The sequence below is a fragment of the Schistocerca gregaria genome, chromosome 11 (assembly GCF_023897955.1).
Source record: "Schistocerca gregaria isolate iqSchGreg1 chromosome 11, iqSchGreg1.2, whole genome shotgun sequence".
Classification (NCBI taxonomy): domain Eukaryota; kingdom Metazoa; phylum Arthropoda; class Insecta; order Orthoptera; family Acrididae; genus Schistocerca; species Schistocerca gregaria.
In genome coordinates, this window is record NC_064930.1 from 6183501 (window position 1) to 6209665 (window position 26165).

A 26165-nucleotide genomic window follows, 5' to 3' on the forward strand; every position below is an offset into this window, starting at 1 on the left:
GCTCTGGTATTACGAATGCAAATTCCGTCTGTTTTTAACGTCTTAAATTGAAAGGGCGGTCACAAATTGGTCCATTTCACTCCTTGTCGACAATCACACAGCACCTGAGGTAACAAGCACATCTCGAGCCCCATTGTGCTCTCCATCGTTCATGCCAACTCAGTGCCTCGCTCTTTGCTACTGTGTAAAACTCTTGTCGTCCAACTGCGAAACACTGGGACACGTCTTCATTGCACTGATATACTACGAAACGCTGCCCAAACTTGGCAGTCACCCGTGCAGCCGACTTTTCCGACTTTACACGACGCTTACGCAACGCTCACGCTAGTGAAAGCCTTATTTATAGTTCGACGTCGCGCCAAAGCGAATGAGCACATTTCGCCTACGGCTTAGGCCGCTCTCCTAGTGTGGCTGCTCTGTGTCTGCAGGCAACGAGGGGCTGCAAGCTTCCTGTGTTCGCACCTATATCACCTGTGCTTTCTTGACAGAGACAGTCTATCGCAAAACATACAACTCACTCCATGAATTGATTGCTACGGCATCTGTTATCAGCATTCACAACCAGCAACACCAGTAGCAGCCGACTGCACGCAAAGAATGGGAACGTGCAGTGGGATTTACGTGAACTCGGCGCAAGGCAGATCTTTCCGACGTAGGCTTGAGAATCTTATGGGAACATTTGTACTGTTTCTTAATTAAGTGTAGGTGTGGGAGGAGGGTGCTTCCTGCGCACGAATAAAAGCACGCTTGACAATTGTGGTTGCTAATCGTTCGCTTGTATCTGCCTAGACACCTCTGCTGGTAGGGAATTATTCCACTTGCATGGCAAGGTGCGCTTGTAGGTGTGTTAAAAATTCTGGAGGCGCTGGGTATCGATCCCAGTACCTCTCGCACGCTAAGCGAGCGCTCTACCATCTGAGCTACGCCCACCCCCCCGTTGACTAATAGTGCTACATACAGCCATATCAACGTCACAGACCCTTGCACTCCCATTATTCCGCAGACAAACGACACTTTCTATGTATCAGTGAGGGTGTCTTTCAGGTTTCGTGCATTCTGTGTCGAATCGTAGTCAGCCACAATGAAAGTGGCACGCATAACGTCGAAAATAGAGTTCGGACACCGCTCTGAGTAAGACGAACGTGTTGTCCACTCTCTAGACTTCAATGACGTTATGCCGTGATACCTAAGACAGATCTGCACTCGATAACACCTCGATAACAGCCGGTCCCCACACTTACATCTGGCTCTCCTGATGACAGTATACATCATATCAGTCTGTGACGCTGGTTTTGCAACTTCTTGCGTGCCTTTATGTTCGCCGCGACCAACACTTACCATGCACTGACCACAAAACATGGAGGAGCCGGAGATTGAACCCGAGACCTTTCACACGCTAAGCGAACGATCTGCCAACTGAGCTACGGCTGCACACACGACCAAGCCCGGCTATTCTCCATTCTTTGCGACTCTGATGTGCACGAGCACGCTGGTTGGTTGGTTTGTAGCGGCGAACGTACCAGAGTACAAAGGCGCGGACACGTTCATATACACAAGAGTTCCAAGTAGTTCCGATGCTCTGGTATTACGAATGCAAATTCCGTCTGTTTTTAACGTCTTAAATTGAAAGGGCGGTCACAAATTGGTCCATTTCACTCCTTGTCGACAATCACACAGCACCTGAGGTAACAAGCACATCTCGAGCCCCATTGTGCTCTCCATCGTTCATGCCAACTCAGTGCCTCGCTCTTTGCTACTGTGTAAAACTCTTGTCGTCCAACTGCGAAACACTGGGACACGTCTTCATTGCACTGATATACTACGAAACGCTGCCCAAACTTGGCAGTCACCCGTGCAGTCGACTTTTCCGACTTTACACGACGCTTACGCAACGCTCACGCTAGTGACAGCCTTATTTATAGTTCGACGTCGCGCCAAAGCGAATGAGCACATTTCGCCTACGGCTTAGGCCGCTCTCCTAGTGTGGCTGCTCTGTGTCTGCAGGCAACGAGGGGCTGCAAGCTTCCTGTGTTCGCACCTATATCACCTGTGCTTTCTTGACAGAGACAGACTATCGCAAAACATACAACTCACTCCATGAATTGATTGCTACGGCATCTGTTATCAGCATTCACAACCAGCAACACCAGTAGCAGCCGACTGCACGCAAAGAATGGGAACGTGCAGTGGGATTTACGTGAACTCGGCGCAAGGCAGATCTTTCCGACGTAGGCTTGAGAATCTTATGGGAACATTTGTACTGTTTCTTAATTAAGTGTAGGTGTGGGAGGAGGGTGCTTCCTGCGCACGAATAAAAGCACGCTTGACAATTGTGGTTGCTAATCGTTCGCTTGTATCTGCCTAGACACCTCTGCTGGTAGGGAATTATTCCACTTGCATGGCAAGGTGCGCTTGTAGGTGTGTTAAAAATTCTGGAGGCGCTGGGTATCGATCCCAGTACCTCTCGCACGCTAAGCGAGCGCTCTACCATCTGAGCTACGCCCACCCCCCCGTTGACTAATAGTGCTACATACAGCCATATCAACGTCACAGACCCTTGCACTCCCATTATTCCGCAGACAAACGACACTTTCTATGTATCAGTGAGGGTGTCTTTCAGGTTTCGTGCATTCTGTGTCGAATCGTAGTCAGCCACAATGAAAGTGGCACGCATAACGTCGAAAATAGAGTTCGGACACCGCTCTGAGTAAGACGAACGTGTTGTCCACTCTCTAGACTTCAATGACGTTATGCCGTGATACCTAAGACAGATCTGCACTCGATAACACCTCGATAACAGCCGGTCCCCACACTTACATCTGGCTCTCCTGATGACAGTATACATCATATCAGTCTGTGACGCTGGTTTTGCAACTTCTTGCGTGCCTTTATGTTCGCCGCGACCAACACTTACCATGCACTGACCACAAAACATGGAGGAGCCGGAGATTGAACCCGAGACCTTTCACACGCTAAGCGAACGATCTGCCAACTGAGCTACGGTTGCACACACGACCAAGCCCGGCTATTCTCCATTCTTTGCGACTCTGATGTGCACGGGCACGATGGTTGGTTGGTTTGTAGCGGCGAACGTACCAGAGTACAAAGGCGCGGACACGTTCATATACACAAGAGTTCCAAGTAGTTCCGATGCTCTGGTATTACGAATGCAAATTCCGTCTGTTTTTAACGTCTTAAATTGAAAGGGCGGTCACAAATTGGTCCATTTCACTCCTTGTCGACAATCACACAGCACCTGAGGTAACAAGCACATCTCGAGCCCCATTGTGCTCTCCATCGTTCATGCCAACTCAGTGCCTCGCTCTTTGCTACTGTGTAAAACTCTTGTCGTCCAACTGCGAAACACTGGGACACGTCTTCATTGCACTGATATACTACGAAACGCTGCCCAAACTTGGCAGTCACCCGTGCAGCCGACTTTTCCGACTTTACACGACGCTTACGCAACGCTCACGCTAGTGACAGCCTTATTTATAGTTCGACGTCGCGCCAAAGCGAATGAGCACATTTCGCCTACGGCTTAGGCCGCTCTCCTAGTGTGGCTGCTCTGTGTCTGCAGGTAACGAGGGGCTGCAAGCTTCCTGTGTTCGCACCTATATCACCTGTGCTTTCTTGACAGAGACAGACTATCGCAAAACATACAACTCACTCCATGAATTGATTGCTACGGCATCTGTTATCAGCATTCACAACCAGCAACACCAGTAGCAGCCGACTGCACGCAAAGAATGGGAACGTGCAGTGGGATTTACGTGAACTCGGCGCAAGGCAGATCTTTCCGACGTAGGCTTGAGAATCTTATGGGAACATTTGTACTGTTTCTTAATTAAGTGTAGGTGTGGGAGGAGGGTGCTTCCTGCGCACGAATAAAAGCACGCTTGACAATTGTGGTTGCTAATCGTTCGCTTGTATCTGCCTAGACACCTCTGCTGGTAGGGAATTATTCCACTTGCATGGCAAGGTGCGCTTGTAGGTGTGTTAAAAATTCTGGAGGCGCTGGGTATCGATCCCAGTACCTCTCGCACGCTAAGCGAGCGCTCTACCATCTGAGCTACGCCCACCCCCCCGTTGACTAATAGTGCTACATACAGCCATATCAACGTCACAGACCCTTGCACTCCCATTATTCCGCAGACAAACGACACTTTCTATGTATCAGTGAGGGTGTCTTTCAGGTTTCGTGCATTCTGTGTCGAATCGTAGTCAGCCACAATGAAAGTGGCACGCATAACGTCGAAAATAGAGTTCGGACACCGCTCTGAGTAAGACGAACGTGTTGTCCACTCTCTAGACTTCAATGACGTTATGCCGTGATACCTAAGACAGATCTGCACTCGATAACACCTCGATAACAGCCGGTCCCCACACTTACATCTGGCTCTCCTGATGACAGTATACATCATATCAGTCTGTGACGCTGGTTTTGCAACTTCTTGCGTGCCTTTATGTTCGCCGCGACCAACACTTACCATGCACTGACCACAAAACATGGAGGAGCCGGAGATTGAACACGAGACCTTTCACACGCTAAGCGAACGATCTGCCAACTGAGCTACGGCTGCACACACGACCAAGCCCGGCTATTCTCCATTCTTTGCGACTCTGATGTGCACGAGCACGCTGGTTGGTTGGTTTGTAGCGGCGAACGTACCAGAGTACAAAGGCGCGGACACGTTCATATACACAAGAGTTCCAAGTAGTTCCGATGCTCTGGTATTACGAATGCAAATTCCGTCTGTTTTTAACGTCTTAAATTGAAAGGGCGGTCACAAATTGGTCCATTTCACTCCTTGTCGACAATCACACAGCACCTGAGGTAACAAGCACATCTCGAGCCCCATTGTGCTCTCCATCGTTCATGCCAACTCAGTGCCTCGCTCTTTGCTACTGTGTAAAACTCTTGTCGTCCAACTGCGAAACACTGGGACACGTCTTCATTGCACTGATATACTACGAAACGCTGCCCAAACTTGGCAGTCACCCGTGCAGTCGACTTTTCCGACTTTACACGACGCTTACGCAACGCTCACGCTAGTGACAGCCTTATTTATAGTTCGACGTCGCGCCAAAGCGAATGAGCACATTTCGCCTACGGCTTAGGCCGCTCTCCTAGTGTGGCTGCTCTGTGTCTGCAGGCAACGAGGGGCTGCAAGCTTCCTGTGTTCGCACCTATATCACCTGTGCTTGCTTGTCAGAGACAGACTATCGCAAAACATACAACTCACTCCATGAATTGATTGCTACGGCATCTGTTATCAGCAGTCACAACCAGCAACACCAGTAGCAGCCGACTGCACGCAAAGAATGGGAACGTGCAGTGGGATTTACGTGAACTCGGCGCAAGGCAGATCTTTCCGACGTAGGCTTGAGAATCTTATGGGAACATTTGTACTGTTTCTTAATTAAGTGTAGGTGTGGGAGGAGGGTGCTTCCTGCGCACGAATAAAAGCACGCTTGACAATTGTGGTTGCTAATCGTTCGCTTGTATCTGCCTAGACACCTCTGCTGGTAGGGAATTATTCCACTTGCATGGCAAGGTGCGCTTGTAGGTGTGTTAAAAATTCTGGAGGCGCTGGGTATCGATCCCAGTACCTCTCGCACGCTAAGCGAGCGCTCTACCATCTGAGCTACGCCCACCCCCCCGTTGACTAATAGTGCTACATACAGCCATATCAACGTCACAGACCCTTGCACTCCCATTATTCCGCAGACAAACGACACTTTCTATGTATCAGTGAGGGTGTCTTTCAGGTTTCGTGCATTCTGTATCGAATCGTAGTCGGCCACAATGAAAGTGGCACGCATAACGTCGAAAATAGAGTTCGGACACCGCTCTGAGTAAGACGAACGTGTTGTCCACTCTCTAGACTTCAATGACGTTATGCCGTGATACCTAAGACAGATCTGCACTCGATAACACCTCGATAACAGCCGGTCCCCACACTTACATCTGGCTCTCCTGATGACAGTATACATCATATCAGTCTGTGACGCTGGTTTTGCAACTTCTTGCGTGCCTTTATGTTCGCCGCGACCAACACTTACCATGCACTGACCACAAAACATGGAGGAGCCGGGGATTGAACCCGAGACCTTTCACACGCTAAGCGAACGATCTGCCAACTGAGCTACGGCTGCACACACGACCAAGCCTGGCTATTCTCCATTCTTTGCGACTCTGATGTGCACGGGCACGATGGTTGGTTGGTTTGTAGCGGCGAACGTACCAGAGTACAAAGGCGCGGACACGTTCATATACACAAGAGTTCCAAGTAGTTCCGATGCTCTAGTATTACGAATGCAAATTCCGTCTGTTTTTAACGTCTTAAATTGAAAGGGCGGTCACAAATTGGTCCATTTCACTCCTTGTCGACAATCACACAGCACCTGAGGTAACAAGCACGTCTCGAGCCCCATTGTGCTCTCCATTGTTCATGCCAACTCAGTGCCTCGCTCTTTGCTACTGTGTAAAACTCTTGTCGTCCAACTGCGAAACACTGGGACACGTCTTCATTGCACTGATATACTACGAAACGCTGCCCAAACTTGGCAATCACCCCTGCAGCCGACTTTTCCGACCTCACACGACGCTCACGCAACGCTCACGCTAGTGACAGCCTTATTTATAGTTCGACGTCGCGCCAAAGCGAATGAGCACATTTCGCCTACGGCTTAGGCCGCTCTCCTAGTGTGGCTGCTCTGTGTCTGCAGGCAACGAGGGGCTGCAAGCTTCCTGTGTTCGCACCTATATCACCTGTGCTTCCTTGTCAGAGACAGACTATCGCAAAACATACAACTCACTCCATGAATTGATTGCTACGGCATCTGTTATCAGCAGTCACAACCAGCAACACCAGTAGCAGCCGACTGCACGCAAAGAATGGGAACGTGCAGTGGGATTTACGTGAACTCGGCGCAAGGCAGATCTTTCCGACGTAGGCTTGAGAATCTTATGGGAAAACTTGTACTGTTTCTTAATTAAGTGTAGGTGTGGGAGGAGGATGCTTCCTGCGCACGAATAAAAGCACGCTTGACAATTGTGGTTGCTAATCGTTCGCTTGTATCTGCCTAGACACCTCTGCTGGTAGGGAATTATTCCACTTGCATGGCAAGGTGCGCTTGTAGGTGTGTTAAAAATTCTGGAGGCGCTGGGTATCGATCCCAGTACCTCTCGCACGCTAAGCGAGCGCTCTACCATCTGAGCTACGCCCACCCCCCCGTTGACTAATAGTGCTACATACAGCCATATCAACGTCACAGACCCTTGCACTCCCATTATTCCGCAGACAAACGACACTTTCTATGTATCAGTGAGGGTGTCTTTCAGGTTTCGTGCATTCTGTGTCGAATCGTAGTCAGCCACAATGAAAGTGGCACGCATAACGTCGAAAATAGAGTTCGGACACCGCTCTGAGTAAGACGAACGTGTTGTCCACTCTCTAGACTTCAATGACGTTATGCAGTGATACCTAAGACAGATCTGCACTCGATAACACCTCGATAACAGCCGGTCCCCACACTTACATCTGGCTCTCCTGATGACAGTATACATCATATCAGTCTGTGACGCTGGTTTTGCAACTTCTTGCGTGCCTTTATGTTCGCCGCGACCAACACTTACCATGCACTGACCACAAAACATGGAGGAGCCGGGGATTGAACCCGAGACCTTTCACACGCTAAGCGAACGATCTGCCAACTGAGCTACGGCTGCACACACGACCAAGCCTGGCTATTCTCCATTCTTTGCGACTCTGATGTGCACGGGCACGATGGTTGGTTGGTTTGTAGCGGCGAACGTACCAGAGTACAAAGGCGCGGACACGTTCATATACACAAGAGTTCCAAGTAGTTCCTATGCTCTGGTATTACGAATGCAAATTCCGTCTGTTTTTAACGTCTTAAATTGAAAGGGCGGTCACAAATTCGTCCATTTCACTCCTTGTCGACAATCACACAGCACCTGAGGTAACAAGCACGTCTCGAGCCCCATTGTGCTCTCCATTGTTCATGCCAACTCAGTGCCTCGCTCTTTGCTACTGTGTAAAAATCTTGTCGTCCAACTGCGAAACACTGGGACACGTCTTCATTGCACTGATATACTACGAAACGCTGCCCAAACTTGGCAATCACCCCTGCAGCCGACTTTTCCGACTTTACACGACGCTCACGCAACGCTCACGCTAGTGACAGCCTTATTTATAGTTCGACGTCGCGCCAAAGCGAATGAGCACATTTCGCCTACGGCTTAGGCCGCTCTCCTAGTGTGGCTGCTCTGTGTCTGCAGGCAACGAGGGGCTGCAAGCTTCCTGTGTTCGCACCTATATCACCTGTGCTTGCTTGTCAGAGACAGACTATCGCAAAACATACAACTCACTCCATGAATTGATTGCTACGGCATCTGTTATCAGCAGTCACAACCAGCAACACCAGTAGCAGCCGACTGCACGCAAAGAATGGGAACGTGCAGTGGGATTTACGTGAACTCGGCGCAAGGCAGATCTTTCCGACGTAGGCTTGAGAATCTTATGGGAACATTTGTACTGTTTCTTAATTAAGTGTAGGTGTGGGAGGAGGGTGCTTCCTGCGCACGAATAAAAGCACGCTTGACAATTGTGGTTGCTAATCGTTCGCTTGTATCTGCCTAGACACCTCTGCTGGTAGGGAATTATTCCACTTGCATGGCAAGGTGCGCTTGTAGGTGTGTTAAAAATTCTGGAGGCGCTGGGTATCGATCCCAGTACCTCTCGCACGCTAAGCGAGCGCTCTACCATCTGAGCTACGCCCACCCCCTCGTTGACTAATAGTGCTACATACAGCCATATCAACGTCACAGACCCTTGCACTCCCATTATTCCGCAGACAAACGACACTTTCTATGTATCAGTGAGGGTGTCTTTCAGGTTTCGTGCATTCTGTATCGAATCGTAGTCGGCCACAATGAAAGTGGCACGCATAACGTCGAAAATAGAGTTCGGACACCGCTCTGAGTAAGACGAACGTGTTGTCCACTCTCTAGACTTCAATGACGTTATGCCGTGATACCTAAGACAGATCTGCACTCGATAACACCTCGATAACAGCCGGTCCCCACACTTACATGTGGCTCTCCTGATGACAGTATACATCATATCAGTCTGTGACGCTGGTTTTGCAACTTCTTGCGTGCCTTTATGTTCGCCGCGACCAACACTTACCATGCACTGACCACAAAACATGGAGGAGCCGGGGATTGAACCCGAGACCTTTCACACGCTAAGCGAACGATCTGCCAACTGAGCTACGGCTGCACACACGACCAAGCCTGGCTGTTCTCCATTCTTTGCGACTCTGATGTGCACGGGCACGATGGTTGGTTGGTTTGTAGCGGCGAACGTACCAGAGTACAAAGGCGCGGACACGTTCATATACACAAGAGTTCCAAGTAGTTCCGATGCTCTAGTATTACGAATGCAAATTCCGTCTGTTTTTAACGTCTTAAATTGAAAGGGCGGTCACAAATTGGTCCATTTCACTCCTTGTCGACAATCACACAGCACCTGAGGTAACAAGCACGTCTCGAGCCCCATTGTGCTCTCCATTGTTCATGCCAACTCAGTGCCTCGCTCTTTGCTACTGTGTAAAACTCTTGTCGTCCAACTGCGAAACACTGGGACACGTCTTCATTGCACTGATATACTACGAAACGCTGCCCAAACTTGGCAATCACCCCTGCAGCCGACTTTTCCGACCTCACACGACGCTCACGCAACGCTCACGCTAGTGACAGCCTTATTTATAGTTCGACGTCGCGCCAAAGCGAATGAGCACATTTCGCCTACGGCTTAGGCCGCTCTCCTAGTGTGGCTGCTCTGTGTCTGCAGGCAACGAGGGGCTGCAAGCTTCCTGTGTTCGCACCTATATCACCTGTGCTTCCTTGTCAGAGACAGACTATCGCAAAACATACAACTCACTCCATGAATTGATTGCTACGGCATCTGTTATCAGCAGTCACAACCAGCAACACCAGTAGCAGCCGACTGCACGCAAAGAATGGGAACGTGCAGTGGGATTTACGTGAACTCGGCGCAAGGCAGATCTTTCCGACGTAGGCTTGAGAATCTTATGGGAAAACTTGTACTGTTTCTTAATTAAGTGTAGGTGTGGGAGGAGGATGCTTCCTGCGCACGAATAAAAGCACGCTTGACAATTGTGGTTGCTAATCGTTCGCTTGTATCTGCCTAGACACCTCTGCTGGTTGGGAATTATTCCTCTTGCATGGCAAGGTGCGCTTGTAGGTGTGTTAAAAATTCTGGAGGCGCTGGGTATCGATCCCAGTACCCCTTGCACGCTAAGCGAGCGCTCTACCATCTGAGCTACGCCCACCCCCCCCCCCCCCCCCCCTTGGCTAATAGTGCTACATACAGCCATATCAACGTCACAGACCCTTGCACTCCCATTATTCCGCAGACAAACGACACTTTCTATGTATCAGTGAGGGTGTCTTTCAGGTTTCGTGCATTCTGTGTCGAATCGTAGTCAGCCACAATGAAAGTGGCACGCATAACGTCGAAAATAGAGTTCGGACACCGCTCTGAGTAAGACGAACGTGTTGTCCACTCTCTAGACTTCAATGACGTTATGCCGTGATACCTAAGACAGATCTGCACTCGATAACACCTCGTCCCCAGACTTACATCTGGCTCTCCTGATGACAGTATACATCATATCAGTCTGTGACGCTGGTTTTGCAACTTCTTGCGTGCCTTTATGTTCGCCGCGACCAACACTTACCATGCACTGACCACAAAACTTGGAGGAGCCGGGGATTGAACCCGAGACCTTTCACACGCTAAGCGAACGATCTGCCAACTGAGCTACGGCTGCACACACGACCAAGCCTGGCTATTCTCCATTCTTTGCGACTCTGATGTGCACGGGCACGATGGTTGGTTGGTTTGTAGCGGCGAACGTACCAGAGTACAAAGGCGCGGACACGTTCATATACACAAGAGTTCCAAGTAGTTCCGATGCTCTGGTATTACGAATGCAAATTCCGTCTGTTTTTAACGTCTTAAATTGAAAGGGCGGTCACAAATTGGTCCATTTCACTCCTTGTCGACAATCACACAGCACCTGAGGTAACAAGCACGTCTCGAGCCCCATTGTGCTCTCCATTGTTCATGCCAACTCAGTGCCTCGCTCTTTGCTACTGTGTAAAAATCTTGTCGTCCAACTGCGAAACACTGGGACACGTCTTCATTGCACTGATATACTACGAAACGCTGCCCAAACTTGGCAATCACCCCTGCAGCCGACTTTTCCGACTTTACACGACGCTCACGCAACGCTCACGCTAGTGACAGCCTTATTTATAGTTCGACGTCGCGCCAAAGCGAATGAGCACATTTCGCCTACGGCTTAGGCCGCTCTCCTAGTGTGGCTGCTCTGTGTCTGCAGGCAACGAGGGGCTGCAAGCTTCCTGTGTTCGCACCTATATCACCTGTGCTTGCTTGTCAGAGACAGACTATCGCAAAACATACAACTCACTCCATGAATTGATTGCTACGGCATCTGTTATCAGCAGTCACAACCAGCAACACCAGTAGCAGCCGACTGCACGCAAAGAATGGGAACGTGCAGTGGGATTTACGTGAACTCGGCGCAAGGCAGATCTTTCCGACGTAGGCTTGAGAATCTTATGGGAACACTTGTACTGTTTCTTAATTAAGTGTAGGTGTGGGAGGAGGGTGCTTCCTGCGCACGAATAAAAGCACGCTTGACAATTGTGGTTGCTAATCGTTCGCTTGTATCTGCCTAGACACCTCTGCTGCTTGGGAATTATTCCACTTGCATGGCAAGGTGCGCTTGTAGGTGTGTTAAAAATTCTGGAGGCGCTGGGTATCGATCCCAGTACCTCTCGCACGCTAAGCGAGCGCTCTACCATCTGAGCTACGCCCACCCCCCCGTTGACTAATAGTGCTACATACAGCCATATCAACGTCACAGACCCTTGCACTCCCATTATTCCGCAGACAAACGACACTTTCTATGTATCAGTGAGGGTGTCTTTCAGGTTTCGTGCATTCTGTATCGAATCGTAGTCGGCCACAATGAAAGTGGCACGCATAACGTCGAAAATAGAGTTCGGACACCGCTCTGAGTAAGACGAACGTGTTGTCCACTCTCTAGACTTCAATGACGTTATGCCGTGATACCTAAGACAGATCTGCACTCGATAACACCTCGATAACAGCCGGTCCCCACACTTACATCTGGCTCTCCTGATGACAGTATACATCATATCAGTCTGTGACGCTGGTTTTGCAACTTCTTGCGTGCCTTTATGTTCGCCGCGACCAACACTTACCATGCACTGACCACAAAACATGGAGGAGCCGGGGATTGAACCCGAGACCTTTCACACGCTAAACGAACGATCTGCCAACTGAGCTACGGCTGCACACACGACCAAGCCTGGCTATTCTCCATTCTTTGCGACTCTGATGTGCACGGGCACGATGGTTGGTTGGTTTGTAGCGGCGAACGTACCAGAGTACAAAGGCGCGGACACGTTCATATACACAAGAGTTCCAAGTAGTTCCGATGCTCTGGTATTACGAATGCAAATTCCGTCTGTTTTTAACGTCTTAAATTGAAAGGGCGGTCACAAATTGGTCCATTTCACTCCTTGTCGACAATCACACAGCACCTGAGGTAACAAGCACGTCTCGAGCCCCATTGTGCTCTCCATTGTTCATGCCAACTCAGTGCCTCGCTCTTTGCTACTGTGTAAAACTCTTGTCGTCCAACTGCGAAACACTGGGACACGTCTTCATTGCACTGATATACTACGAAACGCTGCCCAAACTTGGCAATCACCCCTGCAGCCGACTTTTCCGAGTTTACACGACGCTCACGCTAGTGACAGCCTTATTTATAGTTCGACGTCGCGCCAAAGCGAATGAGCACATTTCGCCTACGGCTTAGGCCGCTCTCCTAGTGTGGTTGCTCTGTGTCTGCAGGCAACGAGGGGCTGCAAGCTTCCTGTGTTCGCACCTATATCACCTGTGCTTGCTTGTCAGAGACAGACTATCGCAAAACATACAACTCACTCCATGAATTGATTGCTACGGCATCTGTTATCAGCAGTCACAACCAGCAACACCAGTAGCAGCCGACTGCACGCAAAGAATGGGAACGTGCAGTGTGATTTACGTGAACTCGGCGCAAGGCAGATCTTTCCGACGTAGGCTTGAGAATCTTATGGGAAAACTTGTACTGTTTCTTAATTAAGTGTAGGTGTGGGAGGAGGGTGCTTCCTGCGCACGAATAAAAGCACGCTTGACAATTGTGGTTGCTAATCGTTCGCTTGTATCTGCCTAGACACCTCTGCTGGTTGGGAATTATTCCTCTTGCATGGCAAGGTGCGCTTGTAGGTGTGTTAAAAATTCTGGAGGCGCTGGGTATCGATCCCAGTACCCCTCGCACGCTAAGCGAGCGCTCTACCATCTGAGCTACGCCCACCCCCCCCCCCCGTTGACTAATAGTGCTACATACAGCCATATCAACGTCACAGACCCTTGCACTCCCATTATTCCGCAGACAAACGACACTTTCTATGTATCAGTGAGGGTGTCTTTCAGGTTTCGTGCATTCTGTATCGAATCGTAGTCGGCCACAATGAAAGTGGTACGCATAACGTCGAAAATAGAGTTCGGACACCGCTCTGAGTAAGACGAACGTGTTGTCCACTCTCTAGACTTCAATGACGTTATGCCGTGATACATAAGACAGATCTGCACTCGATAACACCCGGTCCCCACACTTACATCTGGCTCTCCTGATGACAGTATACATCATATCAGTCTGTGACGCTGGTTTTGCAACTTCTTGCGTGCCTTTATGTTCGCCGCGACCAACACTTACCATGCACTGACCACAAAACATGGAGGAGCCGGGGATTGAACCCGAGACCTTTAACACGCTAAGCGAACGATCTGCCAACTGAGCTACGGCTGCACACACGAGCAAGCCTGGCTATTCTCCATTCTTTGCGACTCTGATGTGCACGGGCACGATGGTTGGTTGGTTTGTAGCGGCGAAGGTACCAGAGTACAAAGGCGCGGACACGTTCATATACACAAGAGTTCCAAGTAGTTCCGATGCTCTGGTATTACGAATGCAAATTCCGTCTGTTTTTAACGTCTTAAATTGAAAGGGCGGTCACAAATTGGTCCATTTCACTCCTTGTCGACAATCACACAGCACCTGAGGTAACAAGCACATCTCGAGCCCCATTGTGCTCTCCATTGTTCATGCCAACTCAGTGCCTCGCTCTTTGCTACTGTGTAAAACTCTTGTCGTCCAACTGCGAAACACTGGGACACGTCTTCATTGCACTGATATACTACGAAACGCTGCCCAAACTTGGCAATCACCCCTGCAGCCGACTTTTCCGACTTTACACGACGCTCACGCTAGTGACAGCCTTATTTATAGTTCGATGTCGCGCCAAAGCGAATGAGCACATTTCGCCTACGGCTTAGGCCGCTCTCCTAGTGTGGCTGCTCTGTGTCTGCAGGCAACGAGGGGCTGCAAGCTTCCTGTGTTCGCACCTATATCACCTGTGCTTGCTTGTCAGAGACAGACTATCGCAAAACATACAACTCACTCCATGAATTGATTGCTACGGCATCTGTTATCAGCAGTCACAACCAGCAACACCAGTAGCAGCCGACTGCACGCAAAGAATGGGAACGTGCAGTGGGATTTACGTGAACTCGGCGCAAGGCAGATCTTTCCGACGTAGGCTTGAGAATCTTATGGGAACATTTGTACTGTTTCTTAATTAAGTGTAGGTGTGGGAGGAGGGTGCTTCCTGCGCACGAATAAAAGCACGCTTGACAATTGTGGTTGCTAATCGTTCGCTTGTATCTGCCTAGACACCTCTGCTGGTTGGGAATTATTCCACTTGCATGGCAAGGTGCGCTTGTAGGTGTGTTAAAAATTCTGGAGGCGCTGGGTATCGATCCCAGTACCTCTCGCACGCTAAGCGAGCGCTCTACCATCTGAGCTACGCCCACCCCCCCGTTGACTAATAGTGCTACATACAGCCATATCAACGTCACAGACCCTTGCACTCCCATTATTCCGCAGACAAACGACACTTCCTATGTATCAGTGAGGGTGTCTTTCAGGTTTCGTGCATTCTGTATCGAATCGTAGTCGGCCACAATGAAAGTGGCACGCATAACGTCGAAAATAGAGTTCGGACACCGCTCTGAGTAAGACGAACGTGTTGTCCACTCTCTAGACTTCAATGACGTTATGCCGTGATACCTAAGACAGATCTGCACTCGATAACACCTCGATAACAGCCGGTCCCCACACTTACATCTGGCTCTCCTGATGACAGTATACATCATATCAGTCTGTGACGCTGGTTTTGCAACTTCTTGCGTGCCTTTATGTTCGCCGCGACCAACACTTACCATGCACTGACCACAAAACATGGAGGAGCCGGGGATTGAACCCGAGACCTTTCACACGCTAAGCGAACGATCTGCCAACTGAGCTACGGCTGCACACACGACGAAGCCTGGCTATTCTCCATTCTTTGCGACTCTGATGTGCACGGGCACGATGGTTGGTTGGTTTGTAGCGGCGAAGGTACCAGAGTACAAAGGCGCGGACACGTTCATATACACAAGAGTTCCAAGTAGTTCCGATGCTCTGGTATTACGAATGCAAATTCCGTCTGTTTTTAACGTCTTAAATTGAAAGGGCGGTCACAAATTGGTCCATTTCACTCCTTGTCGACAATCACACAGCACCTGAGGTAACAAGCACGTCTCGAGCCCCATTGTGCTCTCCATTGTTCATGCCAACTCAGTGCCTCGCTCTTTGCTACTGTGTAAAACTCTTGTCGTCCAACTGCGAAACACTGGGACACGTCTTCATTGCACTGATATACTACGAAACGCTGCCCAAACTTGGCAATCACCCCTGCAGCCGACTTTTCCGAGTTTACACGACGCTCACGCTAGTGACAGCCTTATTTATAGTTCGACGTCGCGCCAAAGCGAATGAGCACATTTCGCCTACGGCTTAGGCCGCTCTCCTAGTGTGGTTGCTCTGTGTCTGCAGGCAACGAGGGGCTGCAAGCTTCCTGTGTTCGCACCTATATCACCTGTGCTTGCTTGTCAGAGACAGACTATCGCAAAACATACAACTCACTCCATGAATTGATTGCTACGGCATCTGTTATCAGCAGTCACAACCAGCAACACCAGTAGCAGCCGACTGCACGCAAAGAATGGGAACGTGCAGTGGGATTTACGTGAACTCGGCGCAAGGCAGATCTTTCCGACGTAGGCTTGAGAATCTTATGGGAAAACTTGTACTGTTTCTTAATTAAGTGTAGGTGTGGGAGGAGGGTGCTTCCTGCGCACGAATAAAAGCACGCTTGACAATTGTGGTTGCTAATCGTTCGCTTGTATCTGCCTAGACACCTCTGCTGGTTGGGAATTATTCCTCTTGCATGGCAAGGTGCGCTTGTAGGTGTGTTAAAAATTCTGGAGGCGCTGGGTATCGATCCCAGTACCCCTCGCACGCTAAGCGAGCGCTCTACCATCTGAGCTACTCCCACCCCCCCCCCCCGTTGACTAATAGTGCTACATACAGCCATATCAACGTCACAGACCCTTGCACTCCCATTATTCCGCAGACAAACGACACTTTCTATGTATCAGTGAGGGTGTCTTTCAGGTTTCGTGCATTCTGTGTCGAATCGTAGTCAGCCACAATGAAAGTGGCACGCATAACGTCGAAAATAGAGTTCGGACACCGCTCTGAGTAAGACGAACGTGTTGTCCACTCTCTAGACTTCAATGACGTTATGCCGTGATACCTAAGACAGATCTGCACTCGATAACACCTCGATAACAGCCGGTCCCCACACTTACATCTGGCTCTCCTGATGACAGTATACATCATATCAGTCTGTGACGCTGGTTTTGCAACTTCTTGCGTGCCTTTATGTTCGCCGCGACCAACACTTACCATGCACTGACCATAGAACATGGAGGATCCGGGGATTGAACCCGAGACTTTTCACACGCTAAGCGAACGATCTGCCAACTGAGCTACGGCTGCACACACGACCAAGCCTGGCTATTCTCCATTCTTTGCGACTGTGATGTGCACGTTCACGATGGTTGGTTGGTTTGTAGCGGCGAAGGTACCAGAGTACAAAGGCGCGGACACGTTCATATACACAAGAGTTCCAAGTAGTTCCGATGCTCTGGTATTACGAATGCAAATTCCGTCTGTTTTTAACGTCTTAAATTGAAAGGGCGGTCACAAATTGGTCCATTTCACTCCTTGTCGACAATCACACAGCACCTGAGGTAACAAGCACGTCTCGAGCCCCATTGTGCTCTCCATTGTTCATGCCAACTCAGTGCCTCGCTCTTTGCTACTGTGTAAAACTCTTGTCGTCCAACTGCGAAACACTGGGACACGTCTTCATTGCACTGATATACTACGAAACGCTGCCCAAACTTGGCAATCACCCCTGCAGCCGACTTTTCCGACTTTACACGACGCTCACGCTAGTGACAGCCTTATTTATAGTTCGACGTCGCGCCAAAGCGAATGAGCACATTTCGCCTACGGCTTAGGCCGCTCTCCTAGTGTGGTTGCTCTGTGTCTGCAGGCAACGAGGGGCTGCAAGCTTCCTGTGTTCGCACCTATATCACCTGTGCTTGCTTGTCAGAGACAGACTATCGCAAAACATACAACTCACTCCATGAATTGATTGCTACGGCATCTGTTATCAGCAGTCACAACCAGCAACACCAGTAGCAGCCGACTGCACGCAAAGAATGGGAACGTGCAGTGGGATTTACGTGAACTCGGCGCAAGGCAGATCTTTCCGACGTAGGCTTGAGAATCTTATGGGAACATTTGTACTGTTTCTTAATTAAGTGTAGGTGTGGGAGGAGGGTGCTTCCTGCGCACGAATAAAAGCACGCTTGACAATTGTGGTTGCTAATCGTTCGCTTGTATCTGCCTAGACACCTCTGCTGGTAGGGAATTATTCCACTTGCATGGCAAGGTGCGCTTGTAGGTGTGTTAAAAATTCTGGAGGCGCTGGGTATCGATCCCAGTACCTCTCGCACGCTAAGCGAGCGCTCTACCATCTGAGCTACGTCCACCCCCCGTTGAATAATAGTGCTACATGCAGCCATATCAACGTCACAGACCCTTGCACTCCCATTATTCCGCAGACAAACGACACTTTCTATGTATCAGTGAGGGTGTCTTTCAGGTTTCGTGCATTCTGTATCGAATCGTAGTCGGCCACATTGAAAGTGGTACGCATAACGTCGAAAATAGAGTTCGGACACCGCTCTGAGTAAGACGAACGTGTTGTCCACTCTCTAGACTTCAATGACGTTATGCCGTGATACCTAAGACAGATCTGCACTCGATAACACCTCGATAACAGCCGGTCCCCACACTTACATCTGGCTCTCCTGATGACAGTATACATCATATCAGTCTGTGACGCTGGTTTTGCAACTTCTTGCGTGCCTTTATGTTCGCCGCGACCAACACTTACCATGCACTGACCACAAAACATGGAGCAGCCGGGGATAGAACCCGAGACCTTTCACACGCTAAGCGAACGATCTGCCAACTGAGCTACGGCTGCACACACGACCAAGCCTGGCTATTCTCCATTCTTTGCGACTCTGATGTGCACGGGCACGATGGTTGGTTGGTTTGTAGCGGCGAACGTACCAGAGTACAAAGGCGCGGACACGTTCATATACACAAGAGTTCCAAGTAGTTCCGATGCTCTGGTATTACGAATGCAAATTCCGTCTGTTTTTAACGTCTTAAATTGAAAGGGCGGTCACAAATTGGTCCATTTCACTCCTTGTCGACAATCACACAGCACCTGAGGTAACAAGCACGTCTCGAGCCCCATTGTGCTCTCCATTGTTCATGCCAACTCAGTGCCTCGCTCTTTGCTACTGTGTAAAACTCTTGTCGTCCAACTGCGAAACACTGGGACACGTCTTCATTGCACTGATATACTACGAAACGCTGCCCAAACTTGGCAATCACCCCTGCAGCCGACTTTTCCGACTTTACACGACGCTCACGCTAGTGACAGCCTTATTTATAGTTCGACGTCGCGCCAAAGCGAATGAGCACATTTCGCCTACGGCTTAGGCCGCTCTCCTAGTGTGGCTGCTCTGTGTGTGCAGGCAACGAGGGGCTGCAAGCTTCCTGTGTTCGCACCTATATCACCTGTGCTTGCTTGTCAGAGACAGACTATCGCAAAACATACAACTCACTCCATGAATTGATTGCTACGGCATCTGTTATCAGCAGTCACAACCAGCAACACCAGTAGCAGCCGACTGCACGCAAAGAATGGGAACGTGCAGTGGGATTTACGTGAACTCGGCGCAAGGCAGATCTTTCCGACGTAGGCTTGAGAATCTTATGGGAACATTTGTACTGTTTCTTAATTAAGTGTAGGTGTGGGAGGAGGGTGCTTCCTGCTCACGAATAAAAGCACGCTTGACAATTGTGGTTGCTAATCGTTCGCTTGTATCTGCCTAGACACCTCTGCTGGTAGGGAATTATTCCACTTGCATGGCAAGGTGCGCTTGTAGGTGTGTTAAAAATTCTGGAGGCGCTGGGTATCGATCCCAGAACCTCTCCCACGCTAAGCGAGCGCTCTACCATCTGAGCTACGGCCACCCCCCGTTGAATAATAGTGCTACATACAGCCATATCAACGTCACAGACCCTTGCACTCCCATTATTCCGCAGACAAACGACACTTTCTATGTATCAGTGAGGGTGTCTTTCAGGTTTCGTGCATTCTGTATCGAATCGTAGTCGGCCACAATGAAAGTGGTACGCATAACGTCGAAAATAGAGTTCGGACACCGCTCTGAGTAAGACGAACGTGTTGTCCACTCTCTAGACTTCAATGACGTTATGCCGTGATACCTAAGACAGATCTGCACTCGATAACACCCGGTCCCCACACTTACATCTGGCTCTCCTGATGACAGTATACATCATATCAGTCTGTGACGCTGGTTTTGCAACTTCTTGCGTGCCTTTATGTTCGCCGCGACCAACACTTACCATGCACTGACCACAAAACATGGAGGAGCCGGGGATTGAACCCGAGACCTTTAACACGCTAAGCGAACGATCTGCCAACTGAGCTACGGCTGCACACACGAGCAAGCCTGGCTATTCTCTATTCTTTGCGACTCTGATGTGCACGGGCACGATGGTTGGTTGGTTTGTAGCGGCGAACGTACCAGAGTACAAAGGCGCGGACACGTTCATATACACAAGAGTTCCAAGTAGTTCCGATGCTCTGGTATTACGAATGCAAATTCCGTCTGTTTTTAACGTCTTAAATTGAAAGGGCGGTCACAAATTGGTCCATTTCACTCCTTGTCGACAATCACACAGCACCTGAGGTAACAAGCACATCTCGAGCCCCATTGTGCTCTCCATTGTTCATGCCAACTCAGTGCCTCGCTCTTTGCTACTGTGTAAAACTCTTGTCGTCCAACTGCGAAACACTGGGACACGTCTTCATTGCACTGATATACTACGAAACGCTGCCCAAACTTGGCAATCACCCCTGCAGCCGACTTTTCCGACTTTACACGACGCTCACGCTAGTGACAGCCTTATTTATAGTTCGACGTCGCGCCAAAGCGAATGAGCACATTTCGCCTACGGCTTAGGCCGCTCTCCTAGTGTGGCTGCTCTGTGTCTGCAGGCAACGAGGGGCTGCAAGCTTCCTGTGTTCGCACCTATATCACCTGTGCTTGCTTGTCAGAGACAGACTATCGCAAAACATACAACTCACTCCATGAAATGATTGCTACGGCATCTGTTATCAGCAGTCACAACCAGCAACACCAGTAGCAGCCGACTGCACGCAAAGAATGGGAACGTGCAGTGGGATTTACGTGAACTCGGCGCAAGGCAGATCTTTCCGACGTAGGCTTGAGAATCTTATGGGAACATTTGTACTGTTTCTTAATTAAGTGTAGGTGTGGGAGGAGGGTGCTTCCTGCGCACGAATAAAAGCACGCTTGACAATTGTGGTTGCTAATCGTTCGCTTGTATCTGCCTAGACACCTCTGCTGGTTGGGAATTATTCCTCTTGCATGGCAAGGTGCGCTTGTAGGTGTGTTAAAAATTCTGGAGGCGGTGGGTATCGATCATAGTACCCCTCGCACGCTAAGCGAGCGCTCTACCATCTGAGCTACGCCCACCCCCCCGTTGGCTAACAATGCTACATACAGCCATATCAACGTCACAGACCCTTGCACTCCCATTATTCCGCAGACAAACGACACTTTCTATGCATCAGTGAGGGTGTCTTTCAGGTTTCGTGCATTCTGTGTCGAATCGTAGTCAGCCACAATGAAAGTGGCACGCACAACGTCGAAAATAGAGTTCGGACACCGCTCTGAGTAAGACGAACGTGTTGTCCACTCTCTAGACTTCAATGACGTTATGCCGTGATACCTAAGACAGATCTGCACTCGATAACACCTCGATAACAGCCGGTCCCCACACTTACATCTGGCTCTCCTGATGACAGTATACATCATATCAGTCTGTGACGCTGGTTTTGCAACTTCTTGCGTGCCTTTATGTTCGCCGCGACCAACACTTACCATGCACTGACCACAAAACATGGAGGAGCCGGGGATTGAACCCGAGACCTTTCACACGCTAAGCGAACGATCTGCCAACTGAGCTACGGCTGCACACACGACCAAGCCTGGCTATTCTCCATTCTTTGCGACTCTGATGTGCACGGGCACGATGGTTGGTTGGTTTGTAGCGGCGAACGTACCAGAGTACAAAGGCGCGGACACGTTCATATACACAAGAGTTCCAAGTAGTTCCGATGCTCTGGTATTACGAATGCAAATTCCGTCTGTTTTTAACGTCTTAAATTGAAAGGGCGGTCACAAATTGGTCCATTTCACTCCTTGTCGACAATCACACAGCACCTGAGGTAACAAGCACGTCTCGAGCCCCATTGTGCTCTCCATTGTTCATGCCAACTCAGTGCCTCGCTCTTTGCTACTGTGTAAAAATCTTGTCGTCCAACTGCGAAACACTGGGACACGTCTTCATTGCACTGATATACTACGAAACGCTGCCCAAACTTGGCAATCACCCCTGCAGCCGACTTTTCCGACTTTACACGACGCTCACGCTAGTGACAGCCTTATTTATAGTTCGACGTCGCGCCAAAGCGAATGAGCACATTTCGCCTACGGCTTAGGCCGCTCTCCTAGTGTGGCTGCTCTGTGTCTGCAGGCAACGAGGGGCTGCAAGCTTCCTGTGTTCGCACCTATATCACCTGTGCTTGCTTGTCAGAGACAGACTATCGCAAAACATACAACTCACTCCATGAATTGATTGCTACGGCATCTGTTATCAGCAGTCACAACCAGCAACACCAGTAGCAGCCGACTGCACGCAAAGAATGGGAACGTGCAGTGGGATTTACGTGAACTCGGCGCAAGGCAGATCTTTCCGACGTAGGCTTGAGAATCTTATGGGAACACTTGTACTGTTTCTTAATTAAGTGTAGGTGTGGGAGGAGGGTGCTTCCTGCGCACGAATAAAAGCACGCTTGACAATTGTGGTTGCTAATCGTTCGCTTGTATCTGCCTAGACACCTCTGCTGGTTGGGAATTATTCCACTTGCATGGCAAGGTGCGCTTGTAGGTGTGTTAAAAATTCTGGAGGCGCTGGGTATCGATCCCAGTACCTCTCGCACGCTAAGCGAGCGCTCTACCATCTGAGCTACGCCCACCCCCCCGCTGACTAATAGTGCTACATACAGCCATATCAACGTCACAGACCCTTGCACTCCCATTATTCCGCAGACAAACGACACTTTCTATGTATCAGTGAGGGTGTCTTTCAGGTTTCGTGCATTCTGTGTCGAATCGTAGTCAGCCACAATGAAAGTGGCACGCATAACGTCGAAAATAGAGTTCGGACACCGCTCTGAGTAAGACGAACGTGTTGTCCACTCTCTAGACTTCAATGACGTTATGCCGTGATACCTAAGACAGATCTACACTCGATAACACCTCGATAACAGCCGGTCCCCACACTTACATCTGGCTCTCCTGATGACAGTATACATCATATCAGTCTGTGACGCTGGTTTTGCAATTTCTTGCGTGCCTTTATGTTCGCCGCGACCAACACTTACCATGCACTGACCACAAAACATGGAGGAGCCGGGGATTGAACCCGAGACCTTTAACACGCTAAGCGAACGATCTGCCAACTGAACTACGGCTGCACACACGACCAAGCCTGGCTATTCTCCATTCTTTGCGACTCTGATGTGCACGGGCACGATGGTTGGTTGGTTTGTAGCGGCGAACGTACCAGAGTACAAAGGCGCGGACACGTTCATATACACAAGAGTTCCAAGTAGTTCCGATGCTCTGGTATTACGAATGCAAATTCCGTCTGTTTTTAACGTCTTAAATTGAAAGGGCGGTCACAAATTGGTCCATTTCACTCCTTGTCGACAATCACACAGCACCTGAGGTAACAAGCACATCTCGAGCCCCATTGTGCTCTCCATTGTTCATGCCAACTCAGTGCCTCGCTCTTTGCTACTGTGTAAAACTCTTGTCGTCCAACTGCGATACACTGGGACACGTCTTCATTGCACTGATATACTACGAAACGCTGCCCAAACTTGGCAATCACCCCTGCAGCCGACTTTTCCGACTTTACACGACGCTCACGCTAGTGACAGCCTTATTTATAGTTCGACGTCGCGCCAAAGCGAATGAGCACATTTCGCCTACGGCTTAGGCCGCTCTCCTAGTGTGGCTGCTCTGTGTCTGCAGGCAACGAGGGGCTGCAAGCTTCCTGTGTTCGCACCTATATCACCTGTGCTTGCTTGTCAGAGACAGACTATCGCAAAACATACAACTCACTCCATGAATTGATTGCTACGGCATCTGTTATCAGCAGTCACAACCAGCAACACCTGTAGCAGCCGACTGCACGCAAATAATGGGAACGTGCAGTGGGATTTACGTGAACTCGGCGCAAGGCAGATCTTTCCGACGTAGGCTTGAGAATCTTATGGGAACATTTGTACTGTTTCTTAATTAAGTGTAGGTGTGGGAGGAGGGTGCTTCCTGCGCACGAATAAAAGCACGCTTGACAATTGTGGTTGCTAATCGTTCGCTTGTATCTGCCTAGACACCTCTGCTGGTTGGGAATTATTCCACTTGCATGGCAAGGTGCGCTTGTAGGTGTGTTAAAGATTCTGGAGGCGCTGGGTATCGATCCCAGTACCTCTCGCACGCTAAGCGAGCGCTCTACCATCTAAGCTACGCCCACCCCCCGTTGACTAATAGTGCTACATACAGCCATATCAACGTCACAGACCCTTGCACTCCCATTATTCCGCAGACAAACGACACTTTCTATGTATCAGTGAGGGTGTCTTTCAGGTTTCGTGCATTCTGTATCGAATCGTAGTCGGCCACAATGAAAGTGGCACGCATAACGTCGAAAATAGAGTTCGGACACCGCTCTGAGTAAGACGAACGTGTTGTCCACTCTCTAGACTTCAATGACGTTATGCCGTGATACCTAAGACAGATCTGCACTCGATAACACCTCGATAACAGCCGGTCCCCACACTTACATCTGGCTCTCCTGATGACAGTATACATCATATCAGTCTGTGACGCTGGTTTTGCAACTTCTTGCGTGCCTTTATGTTCGCCGCGACCAACACTTACCATGCACTGACCACAAAACATGGAGGAGCCGGGGATTGAACCCGAGACCTTTCACACGCTAAGCGAACGATCTGCCAACTGAGCTACGGCTGCACACACGACCAAGCCTGGCTTTTCTCCATTCTTTGCGACTCTGATGTGCACGGGCACGATGGTTGGTTGGTTTGTAGCGGCGAACGTACCAGAGTACAAAGGCGCGGACACGTTCATATACACAAGAGTTCCAAGTAGTTCCGATGCTCTGGTATTACGAATGCAAATTCCGTCTGTTTTTAACGTCTTAAATTGAAAGGGCGGTCACAAATTGGTCCATTTCACTCCTTGTCGACAATCACACAGCACCTGAGGTAACAAGCACATCTCGAGCCCCATTGTGCTCTCCATTGTTCATGCCAACTCAGTGCCTCTCTCTTTGCTACTGTGTAAAACTCTTGTCGTCCAACTGCGAAACACTTGGACACGTCTTCATTGCACTGATATACTACGAAACGCTGCCCAAACTTGGCAATCACCCCTGCAGCTGACTTATCCGACTTTACACGACGCTCACGCTAGTGACAGCCTTATTTATAGTTCGACGTCGCGCCAAAGCGAATGAGCACATTTCGCCTACGGCTTAGGCCGCTCTCCTAGTGTGGCTGCTCTGTGTCTGCAGGCAACGAGGGGCTGCAAGCTTCCTGTGTTCGCACCTATATCACCTGTGCTTGCTTGTCAGAGACAGACTATCGCAAAACATACAACTCACTCCATGAATTGATTGCTACGGCATCTGTTATCAGCAGTCACAACCAGCAACACCAGTAGCAGCCGACTGCACGCAAAGAATGGGAACGTGCAGTGGGATTTACGTGAACTCGGCGCAAGGCAGATCTTTCCGACGTAGGCTTGAGAATCTTATGGGAACATTTGTACTGTTTCTTAATTAAGTGTAGGTGTGGGAGGAGGGTGCTTCCTGCGCACGAATAAAAGCACGCTTGACAATTGTGGTTGCTAATCGTTCGCTTGTATCTGCCTAGACACCTCTGCTGGTTGGGAATTATTCCACTTGCATGGCAAGGTGCGCTTGTAGGTGTGTTAAAAATTCTGGAGGCGCTGGGTATCGATCCCAGTACCTCTCGCACGCTAAGCGAGCGCTCTACCATCTGAGCTACGCCCACCCCCCCGTTGACTAATAGTGCTACATACAGCCATATCAACGTCACAGACCCTTGCACTCCCATTATTCCGCAGACAAACGACACTTTCTATGTATCAGTGAGGGTGTCTTTCAGGTTTCGTGCATTCTGTATC

General features: G+C 49.7%; 13 non-coding genes across 13 annotated transcripts; all 13 read right to left on the reverse strand.

Moving 5' to 3' along the window:
* Nucleotides 1-857: 857 nt before the first annotated feature.
* On the reverse strand, nt 858-931 carry Trnaa-agc (transfer RNA alanine (anticodon AGC)). Its single transcript has one exon. It is a non-coding gene; the product is annotated as a tRNA-Ala (tRNA).
* Nucleotides 932-2433: 1502 nt separating this feature from the next.
* Trnaa-agc (transfer RNA alanine (anticodon AGC)) lies at nt 2434-2507 on the reverse strand. The gene has a single exon. It is a non-coding gene; the product is annotated as a tRNA-Ala (tRNA).
* Nucleotides 2508-4009: 1502 nt separating this feature from the next.
* On the reverse strand, nt 4010-4083 carry Trnaa-agc (transfer RNA alanine (anticodon AGC)). Its single transcript has one exon. It is a non-coding gene; the product is annotated as a tRNA-Ala (tRNA).
* A 1502-nt stretch (nt 4084-5585) lies between these two features.
* Trnaa-agc (transfer RNA alanine (anticodon AGC)) lies at nt 5586-5659 on the reverse strand. The gene has a single exon. It is a non-coding gene; the product is annotated as a tRNA-Ala (tRNA).
* Nucleotides 5660-7161: 1502 nt separating this feature from the next.
* Trnaa-agc (transfer RNA alanine (anticodon AGC)) lies at nt 7162-7235 on the reverse strand. Its single transcript has one exon. It is a non-coding gene; the product is annotated as a tRNA-Ala (tRNA).
* A 1502-nt stretch (nt 7236-8737) lies between these two features.
* Nucleotides 8738-8811, reverse strand: Trnaa-agc (transfer RNA alanine (anticodon AGC)). The gene has a single exon. It is a non-coding gene; the product is annotated as a tRNA-Ala (tRNA).
* A 3078-nt stretch (nt 8812-11889) lies between these two features.
* On the reverse strand, nt 11890-11963 carry Trnaa-agc (transfer RNA alanine (anticodon AGC)). Its single transcript has one exon. It is a non-coding gene; the product is annotated as a tRNA-Ala (tRNA).
* Nucleotides 11964-13454: 1491 nt separating this feature from the next.
* Trnaa-agc (transfer RNA alanine (anticodon AGC)) lies at nt 13455-13528 on the reverse strand. The gene has a single exon. It is a non-coding gene; the product is annotated as a tRNA-Ala (tRNA).
* Nucleotides 13529-15013: 1485 nt separating this feature from the next.
* Trnaa-agc (transfer RNA alanine (anticodon AGC)) lies at nt 15014-15087 on the reverse strand. The gene has a single exon. It is a non-coding gene; the product is annotated as a tRNA-Ala (tRNA).
* A 3061-nt stretch (nt 15088-18148) lies between these two features.
* Trnaa-agc (transfer RNA alanine (anticodon AGC)) lies at nt 18149-18222 on the reverse strand. The gene has a single exon. It is a non-coding gene; the product is annotated as a tRNA-Ala (tRNA).
* Nucleotides 18223-22830: 4608 nt separating this feature from the next.
* Trnaa-agc (transfer RNA alanine (anticodon AGC)) lies at nt 22831-22904 on the reverse strand. Its single transcript has one exon. It is a non-coding gene; the product is annotated as a tRNA-Ala (tRNA).
* A 1491-nt stretch (nt 22905-24395) lies between these two features.
* On the reverse strand, nt 24396-24469 carry Trnaa-agc (transfer RNA alanine (anticodon AGC)). Its single transcript has one exon. It is a non-coding gene; the product is annotated as a tRNA-Ala (tRNA).
* A 1490-nt stretch (nt 24470-25959) lies between these two features.
* On the reverse strand, nt 25960-26033 carry Trnaa-agc (transfer RNA alanine (anticodon AGC)). Its single transcript has one exon. It is a non-coding gene; the product is annotated as a tRNA-Ala (tRNA).
* Nucleotides 26034-26165: the final 132 nt, after the last annotated feature.